This window comes from Pagrus pagrus (assembly GCF_965226575.1).
Source record: "Pagrus pagrus genome assembly, chromosome: 16".
NCBI lineage: Eukaryota > Metazoa > Chordata > Actinopteri > Spariformes > Sparidae > Pagrus > Pagrus pagrus.
In genome coordinates, this window is record NC_140200.1 from 2,777,400 (window position 1) to 2,796,094 (window position 18,695).

The window sequence follows — 18,695 nt, forward strand, 5'->3', positions numbered from 1 at the left end:
TTCCCCCTGAGACCAGGAGAGGTCAGAACCAGCCGGCCAAGCGTGCAGAGACTGTAACACTAACCTGAAGTCATTTGACTAAAACGGATCTCTGGGTCCACCTGAGGATTGTGAACCCTGAAGAACAAGTTCAGCCTGTCAGCTTGTGGCATGGAGCGAGCTCTGAAACATAAACTCCATTTGATCAACATCGCCCCGCGATAGGTGAAGCACAGTGAAGTCCACTGAAGCTGTGTGCCCACATAACTCAGCGTGGATGTAACAACACACAGGAGAAAGTCAAAGGGAAAACATTCTTCTCGCAGAAGGTCTACCTGGCAACGGTTTTGCATATCAGACCTCCCCAGTGCCTGTCAGTATTCCAGCAGCGGCAACATTGCCAAAAAACACAAAAACAAGCTGTTCGCTATCACTCCGGTTCCCATGGGAACAGGCCCACAGAGGGTGTGCCCGCTACGACACTCATCTGCACAAACAGTACGCAAGCCGACTCCCCAGCATGCCACGCAAACCAGGAGAGGGGGGCGAGAGAGATGAGGAGAGCGCTGCTCAGCCTCCGCCGCCCCCCAGCCTCTTTACTCCGAGAGCCGGGGCCCTCCTACAGAACCCTGGTATCAGTGTAAGCGATTAGCAGGGCCCCGCTTGTGAAAAGTGCCACAAGGGGGGAAAAGGGATCAAGATTCCTGAGATGTTGGGCCTGCAGAGCTCATTCGCACACTTCCTCTCCTTAATAAAGACCACACATTCCCAGCGGCTGCAGCAGCGCCGGGCCGGCAGGGCTGCAGTTCAAAGCCAGCCGGAGCTGCAGACGACAGGAGGAGAGTAAACAGCAGAGCGACGGCTGGCGTCACAATAAACAAACACATGCCAAGAAGCTTCAGTTAACCACAGTTATTCTTGTGACGCAGACGAAGGGGAAAGTCGGTTTGACGACGGTATCGTTAGAGGCACGACTGTGTTCTCTGCTCATTTTGTAATTGGCTTGTGTTTTCTAGTGCTATCCATTGGGATGAGCAGCCCCCCCCTCCTCCACACACCTCCGCTGCATCGCCACAGGTGGTGCGAACACCATATAATTAGTATAGAGTGTACCTGCAATATTTTTGCATTGCGTTATGGGAGCGCATGCAAATGCACAAAAAAACAGGTGTCAGTGACGGGAACAGTTATGCATTTACATATCACAGCTGTAAATTAACTTAAAGGTCAAAAGTTCACAAAAAGAAACTTTGTGCTTAAAAGTGTTTTTTTCTATAGTATTTACATACAGATGGAATAAAACAACACTGAGGATGGCAGAGAATATGAAGCAATACAGGACACACTGCCAGGGCGGAGAAAATATAAAGGGCACCAGCTGTATGTGGGGGGGGGGGCTGCAGTGTGCAGAAAGTCATGACATATTTAAAGTGAAGTGAGGGACCTTTATCAGGGACAGAGGGGCATTTTTTCGCCATCTTTTTCGCCATATACACCAGTGAGTGCAAGCATATTTATTAACAGGGCATTTTGTTCTTTTGCATATATTTCATAATGGATTTCCAATATAAGTCTAATGTACTTTAAACAAACTACAGAGACCAGCCTTTCCTTCTTAGCTCATTTAACAAGGCCAGTGTTGCCAGATCAGGCTGCACTACATAAAAAAAAGTAATATTGTACTCGGCTACATTTATTATACAGCTGTGGCTGCTAGTTACTTTACAGATCAGGATTTTATACCCAAAATATGAGATAACATAGGTTGCAACTACAAAATATTTCCTTGTTGATTTATTGGTTGATTTAACATCTTTAAATCAATTGCTCAGTTTTTGGCGCATCAGGACATCACTTTGGTCCCCATGAGGACTACAGGTCCTGACAGAGTTTATGCCCCAATAGGTAACACAAATGCATTCATACTCTCTCACACACACACACACACACACACACACACACACATTGTGAGGAGCCATAACAGTGTCACACTGTCTGGTCGCTGTTGCCAACAGGATCTAGCTAACGACAGCTAGCGGGCCAGTTGTGCACTGAAAGGTTGAGGGTGCAGGCTGACAGCTGCAGCGCCGTGAAAAAAAATAACATTATGAAAGAAAAACAGACTTTTGAAAAAGGAAATGAAATATAAATGAAGCCCCATAAAAGTCTGAAGCTCTATAAAGGGGCTCCTGATTGAACATTGTTAGCTAGCTGTTTCCTGCAAAACGGCGGAGCTGCTTTCCTGCATTAGATCTGCTGGGTCAGAACCACCTTGGAAATCTTTTCCTCTTCTGTGCTCACTGTAGGTGCTTTTACTGTTGTTGATATCACCGACACATCCGTGCCGTTAGTGAGACTATTTGTTTCAGTTTTTTTAATTTGCATTTTCCCGAATTTCCTCCTGATTTCAGGCCTGAAGCACCGTGTCACAATCTGTCTACGTGTTATGCAAATAAAAGCATTATCATTCCTGTGATTGTGGTCGCCCTCATTAGTTATGTATGTGTTTTGATTTGTATAATTCATATCTCTGACCCAAGACTGCTGAAATGTTGAAACAGCAAGCTTTTCCCCCTGAGGACAACACCCCTCTCTCTAAGTGAGCAATAAATCTCGCACTTAGGAGAGGTTGTCCGTGTGTGTGTGAGTGTGTATTTGAGCGTGTAAATGTACTCGGTGTCCTCGAGTCCATAGCCTCCAGAGCTGTCAAATGTTGCCCGGGCCCCTGCAACTTCCGTAACCCGTGACCCCTGCGACTCCTGTTTTGTTCTGGGCTCTCCAGGCCCCTTCAGATATCCCTCCACTGGAACTCCCCCAGACGACGGACACCTCCTCTCCTCTTCTGTTCCTACAACACTACCCCAGTAGCCTTTGACCTCCCCGGCACCTCTGCCTCTCCGTGAGACTGCCCTTGCATTCCAGTAAAGGCGCTGAAACCTGAGCCAGCGGTGAGCTCATCGCCGGGCCCTGGAATCAAGAGTTAAGTGATACCAAAAAACAGAGAGAGGAGAGAAAACCGAGAGAGAAGGGGGAGAGGCAGCCGCTGGTGCAGGACAGGTCTGGAACTGGTTCTGTGCGTCTGCTCGCCGGGGCTCTTCGAGGGGTTAAGTTACACCAGAGGAAAACGGAGGAGGAAGAGGAAGAAGAAACTGCTGGCATCTTTGAATCCTCTCCTGCTTTTGTCTGTCTCATTTTCGCCCTCTCGCTGCTCTCACAGCGGCCTGACTGACTGGCTGACTGGCTGACTGACTGGTGCCTGCAGTCTCTCCCCTCTTGACACACTCCAGCGAGCCTGCCGCCCTCCATCCGCGCTTTCAAGTTAACGAGCCCCGTCGGTCTCGTCCTCGTGTCTGGGAGCCCGGGATGTGAGTGTAATGCCGTGAGGTCGCGCTCTCGCCTCTGTCTGCGTCTCTGTTCGTCTCTGACCCCGCCATGACCACTAAGTGTCCAAAGACGGTAAGTGTCCCTCTTTTAAATTGTCGGGCCAGAAGTGTGTGTGTGTGTGTGTTTGTGTGGAGAGTTCAGGGACTGGTTGTTTTTTTTAATCTGTGAGTGAAAAAGAGAAGAAATTCTGCTTCTCTCTCTAAATGTCACATCTCAGAATCATTGTGATTCATGTCTCGTATTGTGATGAGTGCCATTAAGATGCTTAATCACAGCAAACATAATTAAACCAATCAGAGTTTCTCTCAAGCTGAGTTCTGAGGATGACTACAGCGAGTAAGCGAAAGGGGCTTTTTTTTTTTTTAGCGTCTCCCAGCTGAAAGCAAAGATCAACTTTAAAAAGTTTTAAGAGTGCCATTAGATAAACCTTTCATCCATGCATTATTCATGGCTGCCATGTTTCTTTCTAGTTCACTGCCTGTTGTTCAGCGCGCCTCTCTCTGACCTTGTGCACTCGTCTCGTCAACCTCCGGGTGACAAATCCCTTTAAAACAAAGTTTGAAGCGCGGTAATGATTTTAATGGGTGGCCTACAGGAGACGCCAAATAAAAGGTTGAGTACACTGTATTTAAAAGAAAAATAATAATAATAATAATAAAAAAAAAAACAGTCCTCAGGGGTTGTTTTTAAAAAATCAGAACAATGTAAGGGCCAGTTTACATTCTGCCACCTGCTCCTTCTTTCAGAGCAGAAAAGCAATTTAAAATAATTGTGAGCGTTTCCAGCAATAACTTTAAAAATGTCTAAGGTGAAACAGTTACAATTATCTCCAACATCTTTTTTTGCAATGGTCTCATTATTTAAATGGGTGTGAAGTGCTCCATTGCTCCTCACAGGTAAACACACCACGCATCTTGGGAAATAATGACATCTCTATGATCAAAAGCTCCTTTTTCTTTTTTCCTCTCAGCCAGGGAACGCTGCCCTGCATGCACTTAATTTACAAAGCTGTTTTATTCACAGCTTTTTTACTTAACAAACAGCCAGCCATGCCAAATCCCAGACCATGACTGCCAATGGATGGTGACTAATGAGTAAACATTACAACCTATAGAACAATCGCAAATATCCTGCCAGCACTGACACAGCCGCTAACATTTCATTAGCGTAATAAATACCTTTATTTCCAGGAGATGTACAGGGCTTTTTTCAACATGGCTTGCAATGAGCACATTTGCTGAGATGATTTCTGGGTAACACTTTACGTATCATACACTGAAGTGATGCTGAACTTATGATGATTCAATGCACACATTTTTGCAGGATGTGTCATGACTTCCTGTTGCTCAGCGTGAACAAATGATCGAGTTACTGTGACTTTATGTGACGAGTTCACGCTTAAATCATGCGGTGAAAGAATGTTAATTCAGAGATGCTTCATAAATTCATTTATACGCATCGAGTTAGCTATTTCAGTTCACTTATGTCACAGATTTATGTGTTTTAATATCTAAATGTTTGCATCCGACGGCCAGTTGGATTAAAAAGCTTCATGTTTCTATGAGAACAGACACTGAGGCTGGGAAAATACTGGAATCCAGCTAATTTGGTCACATATCAATTATCGTTTGAAGTAACTGTGAATTAACATTCCTGAGCTGATTAAGTGTGAACTAATCACATAAAGTCATTTAACTTCATCACTTGTTAACGGTGAGCAACAGGAATTCACAACTGAATCCCGCATGAATTCGAGTCTCGTGAGTTGAGCATTAGTTAAACATTACTGAAGTGTTTGATTTGGAGCCTTTTATGATAAAGTTTGTTCCCACACGGTCGGTACGGACGTCCAACGGACAGGAAGTTAAAGGTCACCCTTGTTGTGCGTTGTCAGTGTACATTAGTGGTTCCCAGCCTGCTGTGTTTGATGTGCCTGTCGTTACTGTCGGATGAACTCAGGCACCTCGTCGTCAGTTCGACCATCACGTTCTGCACAAGCTCACTGCAGATGGTTTTAAAGTGGATGTTAAGTAACGCTACAGACAACTGTGTGTAGATAAAACTAGTTTAGTTTCAACCATTTATGCACATTGCACTTTTTGCACAGGCACATTTATACGAGGACAGTTACTGTATATATGTTTATCTTTTATTCTAATAGTTTTTTTATTATATTTTTTATTCAAATTGTTATTTTTTTCTTCCAGTAGCTCTTTATTATTGGCTCTATTTTTTGAGACTTACTCTTGTGCTGCTACTTATTTAACATCTTATGTCTTAATTAAAATAATTTTCTCTTAGCTAACAGTATCAACCATTCGTCCATTACTTTTAGAAGTTACTTTTGAAACTTCTTTCCGTGTGATGGTACTTAAAAGAAGGAACATGACGATGTAGAGTAAAATGTATCTATTGAATTGTTATTGAAGAGAGCGCTCTGTTAGTATCTAAGTAAAAGTATTTGTCATGAAGGTAGAAAAGCTCCTGTTTAAATGTTTAAATATAAAATTATTGGACTTTCATTGATGGATTAATATGTGAGAAGCATTTTAAAATGCTGCCGGACGAGTTGGACTTAGTTACATTCAATAGACTCGACCACCACAAGTCTTTAAAGAAGTAAAAATGACTGTTGGTCAGAAACAGACGCTCCTCATTTTTGGCTTTTTAAAGACGTTAAATAAACCGATAAAAAGATACATTTATTAATAAAACACATAATTCTCAGATAAATCAATGAGGAAGTATTTTGTAGTTGCACTTTAATTTATAACGTCTCATATTCTGGGTATAAAATCCCGATCTGTAAAGTAACCAGCAGCCGCAGCTGTATAATAAATGTAGCAGAGTACAATATCTCTTTTTTTTTTTTTGTTTAATGCAGTGTAGTCGACTTGTGTGAGCCGAACTGAGCTGACATTCTCCAATCCTTCAAAATCACTGCAATTTTCACGCTTCATCATTCATGAATCAGTTCTGAAAATATGTCACTGAAGTGTCGGAGTGGGTGACGGCTCAACATGCACCTTTTTTTGGCGCGTACGGGTTCAAGTGTTGAAAAGGAGCTGCTTCACCTATAATTGCTTTAGGGGACAGGCAGGTAGTCAGAAACGGTTTTATATGGAGGTACATGAATGAGCGTATTTGACAGCTGGAATGTGTTTTTGTGAGGCGCAGGGGAAGAAAAGAGCCACAGACTCGAGCCTCTGTTTCCAACTGTCCATTTTAAGACGTCCAGTCGCCAGAATTGACATCATTATTTTGACAGCAATCATAACTCACTTTGTCTGAATGTATCAGATTTAAATTATAAAGACAGATGTGATAAGAATAAAACAAGAATATTTTTGTGGGAATTCTTGGCTTTTAAATATCCAACTGTTCTTTCACATTACCTTCTTGTTCAGGCACACTCACACTACACTGGAATCAATTAGGCGTCAATCCCCCCCACAACAATCCTATAGTACAGTCAGCTGACTGAAGGCATGAATCAGACGTTGTCTGGCTGCTGGACACGGCCCGAGGGCAGAGCTCAGATATGCAGCGACGGAGCAGAAGGAAAAGGGGCTAAAAAGGGACCGTGAGGAGAGCATTGAGAAGGATCCGAGGGTGAGGAAGGGGGGAGACAGACAGACAGACAGAGAGAGAGAGAGTAGACCATAGACTGGTTTCTCTGGCCAACTGGGAGATCCAGCACAAGGAGAAGCTTGTTCTTGCGCTGCCTCGCCGTTCTCTGGGCATGTAGCGGGAGGACACGGCCTCCCTCGGATGAAAGAAAAATAGACTCAAATACCAGAGGATAATGTGATTACAGGCAAAGAGGAGAATGGAGGTTAATTGGAGTTAAGTGTCTATAAAAAACGAGCCTATATATACATCTGCAAGTTAACCCACATTCTGCCTACGAGGCTTGAGTTCCTCGTGCCTCCTTTTAAAATAAACACGTAACTAAAGAATGTCACAATGTATATTTCCTGAAGATAATACCTGGACGTTCAGAGTCCAATCATTAGATTATAGTCAGCGGCTCAGACACGTGATTGGAAAAACACGAAGCTTCAGGTATCTCACACGTGTCCGGAGGCCCGACTGGAGCGATCCAACACCACACATGATTAATCCCAGCAGTAGCTGTTTTCATCAAACCCTCATAATCTCCCACTCGTGACCACTCAGGCTCCGTTTGTGTCGGACCTGACGTTCACAGAGACACTTCACCAGAACACAACCTTGACCTCTGAGCAGAACACAGGAGGAAATAAGTGCCTTCTTTCTGCCGTCCTTCAGCTCCCAGAGTGTTGTTTTATAGCAGCTACGTTAACATTCAGTTTCATGGTAAACGCCTCTCAACACGAGAGCTGACAGATGATTTTTTTTCTTCCAATGAGTCTCTGAACATTTCCCCACACCTCCTGATTGTTCTTTACACGGCAGCATAAAGAGGAAAATCACAGCTTTGATTGCTGCGGTAACAATGTTCTGAAGACGCTCTGCAATTCAAGCCACTTAGAGACGAAGAAAGCCCATAAACACACAAAACAGCCACTTAAACCCGGCCCGTGTTGCCCGTCTGTATGGAGCAGAACCAGGGACCGCCACACTGTAAATAACAAATGACATTAACTGACAGGTGTGTAATTGGGCCGGTTCTGAAATGTGTTTTTATGATAGCAATTGTGTAAAAGACATGACTGTAACAAGAATGAACATGTCAAACTGAAAACTAATTTTTGCTAATAACTACATTTCCCTGATTTCAGTTTGGACTTGTCTTGTTATTCAGCACCTTTCAGTATCTCTGTTGGTGGGAGGACACAGGTAGTTAACCCGCTGGGGGGCAGCTGTTGATTCAGTGACATTCATGCTTAGAAACAAATCCAGTCTGTTTTGAGCAGACACCGACTCCTCTCTCTTGTAGAGAGTCAGTAATAATTTTCATCGCATGTGCTCTCATGTGGCCGTCTCTCCGGACCGACCGTGTTCAGAGAGCGGAGGACAGCAATCAGACCCCAGACAGAAACGTGATGAGTGAACCATCGTCTGGTCAAAGGAAATCTTTCATACTTATTTATTCTAAATGTTTAATATGCAAAGTACGGATTGAGTCCTAAAACCATGTTTTTGAGTTGGGCTTTGGTTGGATGCTTGAAATAAGCTTGTGTGGCTACAGCGGCTAAATGAGACTAGTCCGTCTTTACAGGCTGAATTTAGTGCGCTGACTCTAACTTTCCACCTTGTAGAGTGATCGATTCACAGTTTTATAGTAGTAGTAAGCAGCATCTTTGCACTTCTGCTTCCCTTGTGCTGCTGCCTGTTGCTGTGAGTTTGACGCTGGTCATTTACCGTCAAAATATCCGCTCCCCTTAAAGAAAGACCGCTAAAGCTAACCAGAGCCGCTCCTTTCAGTTGAACACAGCAGTAAGTGTGTGTTCAGTTGATGACATTTTGAAAAAGTAGCATTCAGTTGGGATCGACGCTAATGTTAGCGAGCTTGGCTAACGAGCCGACCGATCCTGAGTGGAAGTTAGTTAGCCTGGCTGGCTAGCTTCCACGTTCCAAGTGTCCTTATAAACTTTTAATTTACGACTTTTAGACAAAGGAGGGACGCTCGCAGGCTGCGCATGGCTGGAACGTGCTTCAGTCAGTCGTATATCAGGCCTGACGGCGTCTCTCGTAGCAGCACTAGCTCTCAAATATCAGTTAACAGCTGCCGTGTCTACACAGAGCTCTGAACCTGAGGTGAAAATATTGTTCTATATTTATTTTATCTGAAAAACTAAAAGTTTTGCACTACAGCCACAGTATCATCGTCTAAACGTCCTTACACAAAGCTTGAGGACAGCCTCCTGTACGTTCCTGTTGTTTCCCTCAAATTTCTCATCATAACTCGAACATTTTGTATCAGTTTCAAAGGAAAATGTAAACACTTCATGCCATTTTGAGAAGTACAGTGCTGTGTGTGATCGAGTGAGCTGACGCACAAGTTTTACGGCCCATAAGCAGGGCAATTCTTGTTTGCTTTGGAGCCCTCTGAAAGCAGCCAAAAAAGCAAACGGCGAATGCCAGCCGCAGCAGCTGCCAGCAGGCGTACGAGCACACAACACACAACCCTGCCTCCTTGATTTTCTGCTCCAACCACACTGAACTTTTTAGGAGGCTTCATGCTGCCGACGCATTTTGGAGCCAACCAACCCGGCCAAGCTCACCTCGACCCCTCATCTCTCCCCACCTTATCTTAAATTTAATGTTCACACCTCATAAAAACTCAATTTGTCTCGTAAGTCTGATCTTTCGGACCGAAAACCTTTTTGTCATTTACGAGCGATGGTGCATTTTGTGTTCGGGCATTGTAAACCTATCAGGATCAGTTCTTGTGGTAACGACACTGCTGCACATAAGGAACGTTTTTCAGAATGAAACCAAATGGCAGATTAGACGAGGAATGGAAACGTCTGTATCAGAGACGTGGAGTTAATACGTGCAGCCATCTTTCATGTGGAGAGCAAACTACATTTACTCGAGTATTGTACTGGTACTTGTACTTCAGATGTGCATTTCCATTTCCTGCATTTCCACTACATTTCAGAGGGTTCGCTGCTTTTTTCAGATTACAATCAAAACCTTTTAGGGCTTATGACCCCTTTCCAAGAAGCTCTGGATGGGCCTCCTGATCATGTTTCATGCATCCATGACTTGTTAGCGGAGTGATTCTCCGACTTCTCCTGCAGCTTCAGATGGTTCGGTTTAAAATAAAAGGTTCATTTGCAACAAAAATATGATCTCCATTTTTCTCCAATCATCTTTTTATTGTTGCGATCCAGGGAATATCAATCAAAGTGGCACTGGGCTGTTTTGCTAACATATCTTTATTTAAATGTAATCATTCTGTTTTATTGAGCACTTAAAGGAATATCACTCAAACTCCTGTCGGATTATTTATTTTAAGCGCGGCATAAATGAAGTCTTCAATCAGAGAAATGAAATGATAAATGAACACGGCTACGTTTAGGTTATTTACACAAACTAAAATACAGCTGCAAACAATTACAATCAACACGTACACTTTATAAACATTATTTGTTTCAGACCGTTGATGCAGTGTATCCTTCGCCGTTTTGAATTTCACATGCACATCGTCTTCATCATCATCACTTTGTGCAGCGGCCATACGACCGATTTAAAGACGGGTTGACACGAAAAATACATTTTCCAAATTCTGATCCTGTGATCATGATCCGCCCGTCATGTACAACTTGACTCTAAACACAACGACACACATTAATGACGTCATGACCGCTCATTAACTTTGTCAGCTACGACAATAACGTGCTGCTTACACATGGATGCATCCGTATTAAAGGATCCAAATCTGGTGAAACCCCCAGATTCCTACGTTGATTTTGATATTCACACTGTTTTTGTGTGGCTGCACGAGTCTGACCGCACATCACGGCCTTAAATATCATTTTTTCCCAAATTAGTTTTGGATCTTGAGGCTTCACAAGACTTGAATCACGCTGGCTGAACTGTATGAAACTGCATGTTCTTGTTTTAATCTTTGTGTTGTTGTTTTTTAATTTAAAAGACCCCGTCTCCAATAGTCATCTATAACAGTTTATCCGTCACAGGGGATTTAAATACATTTCTCTGTACTCACTATAAATAGGATTGTTCGATGCATTTTCACTTTGTATAACTGGTGCTCAACCTAAGTGGTAACTGTAGGTACTCGTTCCCCTGTCAGCCAGATGTTATGTCACCGTCATGTGTTCTGTGTTATTGCCTCGCGAGTGACGTAAAGGACAGTTTAAAATTTGATTTGCGTGGCTCGGCTCAATCACTTACGATGATTCGAGTCAGATTTCGTACCACCTACAGTTCGACTTCTACGTGTTCCTCGCCGTCCACACTTGATAAAAAGTCAATCTGATTCCAATCTGGATACGGCGAGGACTAAGGTTTAAGCTGCCAGCGCCTGTCTTCACCCATATCCTCTGTTTTCTGCATCTTCTCTCCCCTGAGTATCCATCTTCAACCATCCTCTCACGCTTTGTCTCACCAGACGCTGTCAGTTTCGCTGTTGCGTTACCCGAACTTATGACTCACTGACGTGGGTTTGGATCACAAGTCTAGTCCAAACAACACAAATCCAAACCATCCACCGTATAGACGTTATGCAACTCCCTGGACTTCCTGTTATTGCTCACCTTAAACTTTTCCTTTTATTAAAACCCTCTCAACCAAATAAAATCCACCGCATAATATCAGGAAACAAATTCATCCTTTCACATGGGAACAAATTTAATCATTTTGTTTATATGTACTGCTTTAATACCTCCTGATACATGATTCATTCTCAGTGAAACGGTTCAGAACATGTCTGAAGCTTCCCTGCCGGTCCTGTTTTCAGTCATGCAGGCTCGGCTGACGTCCAGGCTTTGACAGCGCTCGCTGGAGAGGCTGAATATGTGTTCACTTCTCTTTGGATATATCTCTTTTTGTTTGTGTATGCTCCTTTCACCTGTCTACACGAATTTGTTTTCCCCCCTTTCCTCGTGTTGCCTTCTCCTCCTTGTTTATTCTGCGTTTCTTTGCACGGACGATCTTCTCTTCTGGCACTCAACACCGTTATTTTCCTATTTTGCATGTCGCTTGCTGAGTTAGCTCACGCTGTCAGCTGCCCTGCTGAGTGATGCATTCCCTCTCTATCTCAAAAAGCTTCGCAGTAATTGCCGGGTAATTGTTTGTCCAGTAGTGCAGCGTGCAAAAAGCCCGGCCCGTTCATTACGTCGCTTGATTTTTTTTTTTGTTGATTCAACACACGGTCCAACATTCTCTGCCTCGTGGCGAGATACATGTCACATGTTTTCCAAACCCAATTATTCAAATAACCTGGAGTGTATTGAGAGCGGCAGGAATAATCCCTCCCAGGTGACGTACAGTTTTCACTTTGTTTTTTAGAAAAATAATCTTTCTTGACTCGAACAGCCTCTGGCGAGCATCCAGCTCAGCCACATTCCACTTTCACATGACCTTCTCGCAGACCCGGCCCGGAGCGGGAGCCGCACCGTCCGTCCCCGACCACACCTCTGTTTGACTGGCCTAGTTATTTTAAGACCTGCTTATCTTTGCTTCTTCTTCGTCTCCTTCTCCCTCTGCCGCCGCCTCCTCCAGTGTTTACAAGTTTGAATCAACTCCAGATATGTAATTGGCTTGTAAATTTCATTTATGTGTATTTACGGGTTTGTTTTACAAGGGCAGATACATCCCCCGCTCAGACACTGCAAGCCTTTGAAATGGATCGTGGTGTGGAGGTATTTTCAGTCCGTCTGTGGCAGGTCTGAACACAGACGGACAGTTTTAATGTCGGGAATCAATCACACATAATGCTGAAACAACTAATGGATGCTTTTTAATTAGCTCTGCTGCTTAAAGGATTACCTTGACATTTAAGGAAACACACTCGTTTGCTTTCTACTGTAGCTGAGAGTTAAATGAGAAGATTGATGCGTCTCTCATGTTTGTCTGTTTGTTAAATATGTAGCTGGTTAGCTTAGCCGGTGGGAAACAGCTAGCCTGGCTCTCACAGGTGAGAAAATCTGCCTACCAGCCGGTTTAAAACCTGCTGATGAACACACTGAACAGAAACTGAGGTGTAAACAATTAGTGTCTTTCCTTGTTTCCAGTGTGCTAAGCTAAGCTAAGCTAATCAGCTCCTGGCTGTAGTTTTAATGGTCCACTGTGAAAGATTTAAGAGGATTAGGGCAGAAATGAAATATCATAGTCATGATTATGTTTTCATTAGTGTATAATCACCTGAAACTAAGAGTTGTGTTTTGATTAAGCACATAAAGCCAAACACGTTTTGACTTCATGGGTGTAACATTACCCCGATACTTCTGCATTGTGAGGCGGCCAGCAATAACTTCCAGCAAAGCACCCGGCTAACTTGAACAGGGATAAAATGATTTAATGGTGGGGCTCTGGTAGACTAGGTCCACCATTTTACAGAAACCCTTTCAGTGTAATCTTACGGGAAAAAGTCTTTTTGAGCCAGCGTGATGTAATTACACACTTTGCGATGTCAAATTGGTTTTAAAACCGGCGCTGCTCCCGCAGGCTCCTGAACTCCTCCATGGAGTCCGACGCCATCTTGCTATAGCAGCCCAGAGAGGACAAACCAAACACTGAAGTCTTTTTTTGAGTTTTTTTCGTGTATATAACGGCCACTGTTGGAGAGGGTGACGTGAGGGGTGTTCAGTTGGTTGCAATCTGCAACCTCACTGCCAATAAATCCTACATACTGGACCTTTATTTTCATTCTACACATACAAGGGTGGGAGTGACCCTCATGTGTGCCGACCCCAAAATGTAGAAGTGTATCTTAAATGCAAAACAACAACAACAACATCAGAACCCAGTTAAAAACAGTCCCAGTTACATATAAGTACAACTGTGTTGAGTTTTAATGTGTGTATGTTTCTGTGACGTTGTAAATTAAATGTTATCACAGGCTTCTTAGATTAACTGACTTGAAACCCTGACATTATCAATAGATTAGCAGGTAATGAATACGATTATTATTATTAATAACCTCACAGTCAATCTCGACTACGCCAGCAACTCTCTCCTGCCTCTAAAGTTCCTGGACCGAGATTATATTTACTTTCCGAACAACAGAGGAGGGCGGCGAGGCGAGCTTCCAAAGCAGGAAATGGAATTGGCTTCTGCAAATGATGCTGTGTGTGTTTGTATTAAGGAGTCGGAGAGACAGAGCCACGCAGCACTTTAATATCTCCAATAACAGTGGAGAGACGGGGCATCTGAGAAATCCCACATCAAACGAGACGTCATGTCAGCGGAGGGTTATGCATATATTTCCCCTCGCTCTTCCCATCCAACGGGAACAGGCAGGCGTACAGAGGGGAGCGAGCTTGATGAGTGGAAGGAGATGCACTTTTGATCAAGACTAGAAAGTAAGGGGAGAGGAAACCGAACAGACAGGATACACGAGTAAACAGAAAAGATACGGAGTCAAAACATCTACGGCGGAAAACTCGCAAATCAATTACGTTATCAAGGTTTTGCCGCTGTGTTCTGGTTCCGGGGCGATTGCAGGCGGGGATGTTGTTTTCCCGCGAGGGCATCTGGAGGAGATTAGGGTCCAACCTGACACTGCAGCCCCGTGAAACATGACTCAGGGATGAATGGAGGCTTTTAGACTGGTGTCTGTCTTCCCACACGTTGTTCTGCTATTCTTTATTTGTCCGTCACCCAATAAAACACGCACGGCGTTATCTGATACCCTCACGCTCGCCCGAGCAAACAAGGTTCGTCCAATCTCATCCCCCTGCCGCGCTTATCGTGGGCTCTACACACAAGATGTTTTTTATCATGCGAGAGGGAAAAACAAGACGTAACCGGCTATATTTTTTAATTTCAAATCAGCTGTGTGTGCAGACTGTACATCACTGTGAGAGAATGTGGTTTCTAAGGTCAGTGAATGTCTGTTTTCTCTCTTGTAAAAAGCGGCGAACCAGAGAGCAAGAACAGAGCGCAGAACAGGCAGCGTGAGGGAATGTAACAGAATAACACGGGTCCGGGCCCAGCTGAGGCCAAATTACCTGCAAAGAGGAGTGTGTTGATACAGTCTACAGGCTGCGGGTCGGACTCCTATTAGATCCAGCCTGCGTTTTCCACTTGCGGCTCAGACGAGGCCCTCCGACCGCCTTTATCCAGTTACGTCTGGCCCTTCCGGCGGTCCGGGGGAGCTCGCCATTTGCTCCCTGCGTCACGGGGGCGGGAGGGGGACTAATGCATGTCACCGACGCCACCTGCAGTTTGAGCAAACAGAGCTGACCGCCACTCAGCTGGGCACTAATGCAGCAGGAGAAGATCGGAGGCCAGAGCATTAGGGCTGTGTTACCACGCCGACTAACCAGCCAGGGCGCACGGCTGAAGGAGACACCTCTGTGTTTCAAACCACTCTAAGGACTTCCTGCGGGTGCTTTGTGCTGCAGCTCCATATCTCTCTGTGAAAGCTCTTTTGTTGCCTTCATAATTGCGGCTGCTGCTGCTGTCAATTGTATTTCTGTGTTTTATTGTGAGGAAATATGCGAGCTGAGGTGGTGACAACTTAACAAGAAGGTTTGACAAACATTTTCTGTGAGAGAGAGAGATTCAGCCCAGTGAGCATTTTTACCTTGAAAAGACATTCGACTGGTATTTCACTGGGATTCGCTGTCCTGCCTTTGAACTGAGAAATCTGAATGTGGTTTCTTTTAGTCGGCCTCTAAGATGCCGATATGCTCTTATCTGCACATTATAGAAGATAAAAGTTGTTTCTAAAGCATAAAATAAAAAATCCTGGCATGTGTGGAGCACAACAGACAACCACTTATCCTATCAAGCCACCGCAAACGCTGCGATTGTTCTGGTTAAAACCTTGGATTTATTTTGTCTGCCCCACAAGTTGCGGTCTGGAGAAGTCGAAGCTGTAACGCTCTGAGAACTTTTGCATTCATGGCAAGTAAGCACATCGTCTTATTTTACATTAATGTACAAAATTGCTCCCATTACCTCCTGGAAGCGTTGCAGGTGCAGAATGACTTTTGAGAAATACCTTCACATTAATCACGTCGCGTTGATGTCGCTGCTTTTTAGACGGAGGAAAACAAAAAAAACAGGCCTGAGACGTTCAGACGGGAATCAGCCGGGTGTCAACGTTGAACTCCCAGTTTGTGCTCACTGGGAGGCTTCATATGTTGTTTTCCATCCTCCAGCTACTAATATGGTAAACTATGTGGCGCTGTTCTGTTTGAGAGCATGCCACCGTCCCCGCATGGGTTTTCAATTTCAACACCCTCAGCACATCAGCGACGCAATTGCTTCCTACTGCAATTTATTACAGGCGAATTGAGAGATTCCAAGGTGTGAGTCAGTTTGTGTTGGCCGTGAATGCTCAGGCCCGGTACTTACTTACTTACACTCCTTCTCTCCGTCTCTTTACGTGGCCGGAGCTCCGGCTCGTCCCCCATCTGGGTTTGTGAGAGCTGTAGTTATTGTAACCAAGTCTTCAGGAAGGAGAAAAAAAAAAAAGAAATTGCTGCTTTTTTTTTTTTTCCAAAGCAAAAAGCAGGGATGGCAGTGGTCCCATTAGTTGACCCCCTAGGCGAGCTCTCTGGAGGCATATAGACTTACCGGTGTCAAAGCGTAAGAGTATGCAGCAGGCTGCATCAAAGCGCAGCGTCGGGGCAGATGATAGCTTGTGGTGACATTGTGCTGCAGGGACGGAGCACTCTCCGCCATCATTACCGTGCATCCCTCACATCGTCTATTTATAATCAATTTTCCATTCGGAAACATGCTGCGTCTCTGTCTCCCATATGGTGTCTGGGGGGAAAGAGGGAGAAGAGGGACAAAGAGGAGGAGGAGGAGGAGGGTGAACAGGGAGCTGCACTGTCGGCTAACACAGGGGAGAAATGATACAACAGGGACCGCTCACATAAATGGACCCAGACGTGTAAAAGCAACAGCGGTTTAGCGAGGCCGTTTCTTTAAAAACCAAAAGCTCAGACGAGGAATAAAACCACTCAATTTGCACTGGGTCATACTTGGGAATGGTCCCCCCTTTTTTTTAAATTAGCCAGTAAACTGGGTGAAGCCGCATCATTATTCGAAACAAAACGGCCTCATTTACAGGCACAAATATCACCAGTCAGTCAGTCAGCGAGCGAGCGTCGTTCTGCTGCCTCCCGTCCTCCTTTTCTTATTACCAGGGGGGCTTTTTACACTCTGATTACTCCGGGTGTAGTCTTACACATTTATTCTTGTCTATTGTAATGCACTCATGAGTGGAATTTGTTTTGCTTTGGTTAAATGTCAAAGGAGGCGACTGTCGAGGGAAGAGCGCTGCTAAGACATGCACATGTTGAGAAGTAAGAAACTGTAGCTGTGTGGGAGTGTGTGTCTTCACTCCCCTTCCTGGAGGGATGAGCTGCAGCATTCTTGATGGAGGTGATGAACCCACGCTGCAATGACATGTCTGAGTGTGTGTGTGTGTGTGTGTGTGTGTGTGTCTGCGTGCCCGCGGTGTTATGTTTTGTCTTTGACACACACTGATTTGCTGAAGGAAGTGGAGATCAGCCCGGGCACATGACCGCGACAGGGAAATATGACCAAACGCAGAGACAATAGAGGTTAAGTGCTCTCCTTCCCCCCCTCCACCCGCTGCATCCTAATACCTGAGGCTCACTCAGGGACACGTGGATGAGGTTCGTGGCCTTGCATCGCCACTTTGCAACCCAATTCTCCTGCGGCGACAGTAATAGTCCTGCAAGTGTAACCAGTTTCAGAATTGATGCAGGTTAAAGGAGAGATGGTGCGACTGACCTTTGTGTTAATCTCTCTCATTGTTCTGCTGCTTCAGGTCGGCAGTCGCCCTCAGACATGTGGCCCGAAGTGGCATCGCCGTGACCTCTGAGGCTCGCAGTGTTTCATTAATGTTAAAGTAAGAATCTGTGACATTTGCTGTTAATTTTGCAGCATTCACAGATGTAATTGGCTGGGAAATATGTTTTTTTATATTTTTTTTTTGTCGCCCAGTCCTCGTGTTGATGAAGAGATTTTGAGGACATTTTAAAATATCGAGATATAATCGTGTGTTATTTGAGGACCGTTGCTCAGTGCTAGTAGAAATTAAAGCTGCGCGGTCAAACAAACAGTAATAATAGTTATATATAAAGTAGATTTTTTTTTTGGTGAAGTTGATTTTTTTGGTCGATACACATTTGGCTCGGAGAACTGCGACGGGCATTTTGTTGCTTTTTTGCTGATGTTTTATTGACAAAAAGACAAATTGATTAATCAAGAAAATAATCTGTGAAGTATGTAACTGCTGAAGTAAAAAAATAGAAAAAATGTACGTGTGTCTCTCTGCAGTTAAAATGTTTTAAATCACTAAAAAACTAAAAAAGTTGCAATGCTTTTACTCACAGCTGTAGAAATGTAAATGGACGAGAGAGGCTGAAGCTGCAGCTGAAGTGTAGCACTGAATAAGGCTGAAGTGATTTTAAATGATGAGCCGTGAGTAAAGCTGAAGTCAGATCAGGTAAAAGAGCTGAAAGGATTTAAACATTCAAGCACTGGAAAGGGTTTAAAACAGGGGTAAGTGATAGATCGGGCTGGAGGCAGCGGTTGAAGTGAGAGGCCTGGAAGAAATTCACGTCAGTTCAAGTGTATATAAACTGAACGGTGTCAGGTGAAATGTAAAAGAAAGAGAAGCTGAAGCGACTGTGTTGTGTATAAACAGTGAAGGTCGTGCGAGTCGG

At 44.2% G+C, this 18,695-nt stretch overlaps 1 protein-coding gene across 1 annotated transcript in view; it reads left to right on the plus strand.

Moving 5' to 3' along the window:
* Window positions 1-3,358: 3,358 nt before the first annotated feature.
* flrt2 (fibronectin leucine rich transmembrane protein 2) overlaps window positions 3,359-18,695 on the plus strand; it is a 41,539-nt gene continuing 26,202 nt past the window's right edge. The window contains exon 1 of the mRNA XM_084377996.1: window positions 3,359-3,435. The gene's annotated coding sequence lies outside the window, so the exon portion shown is untranslated. The remainder of the gene's footprint in view (window positions 3,436-18,695) is intronic.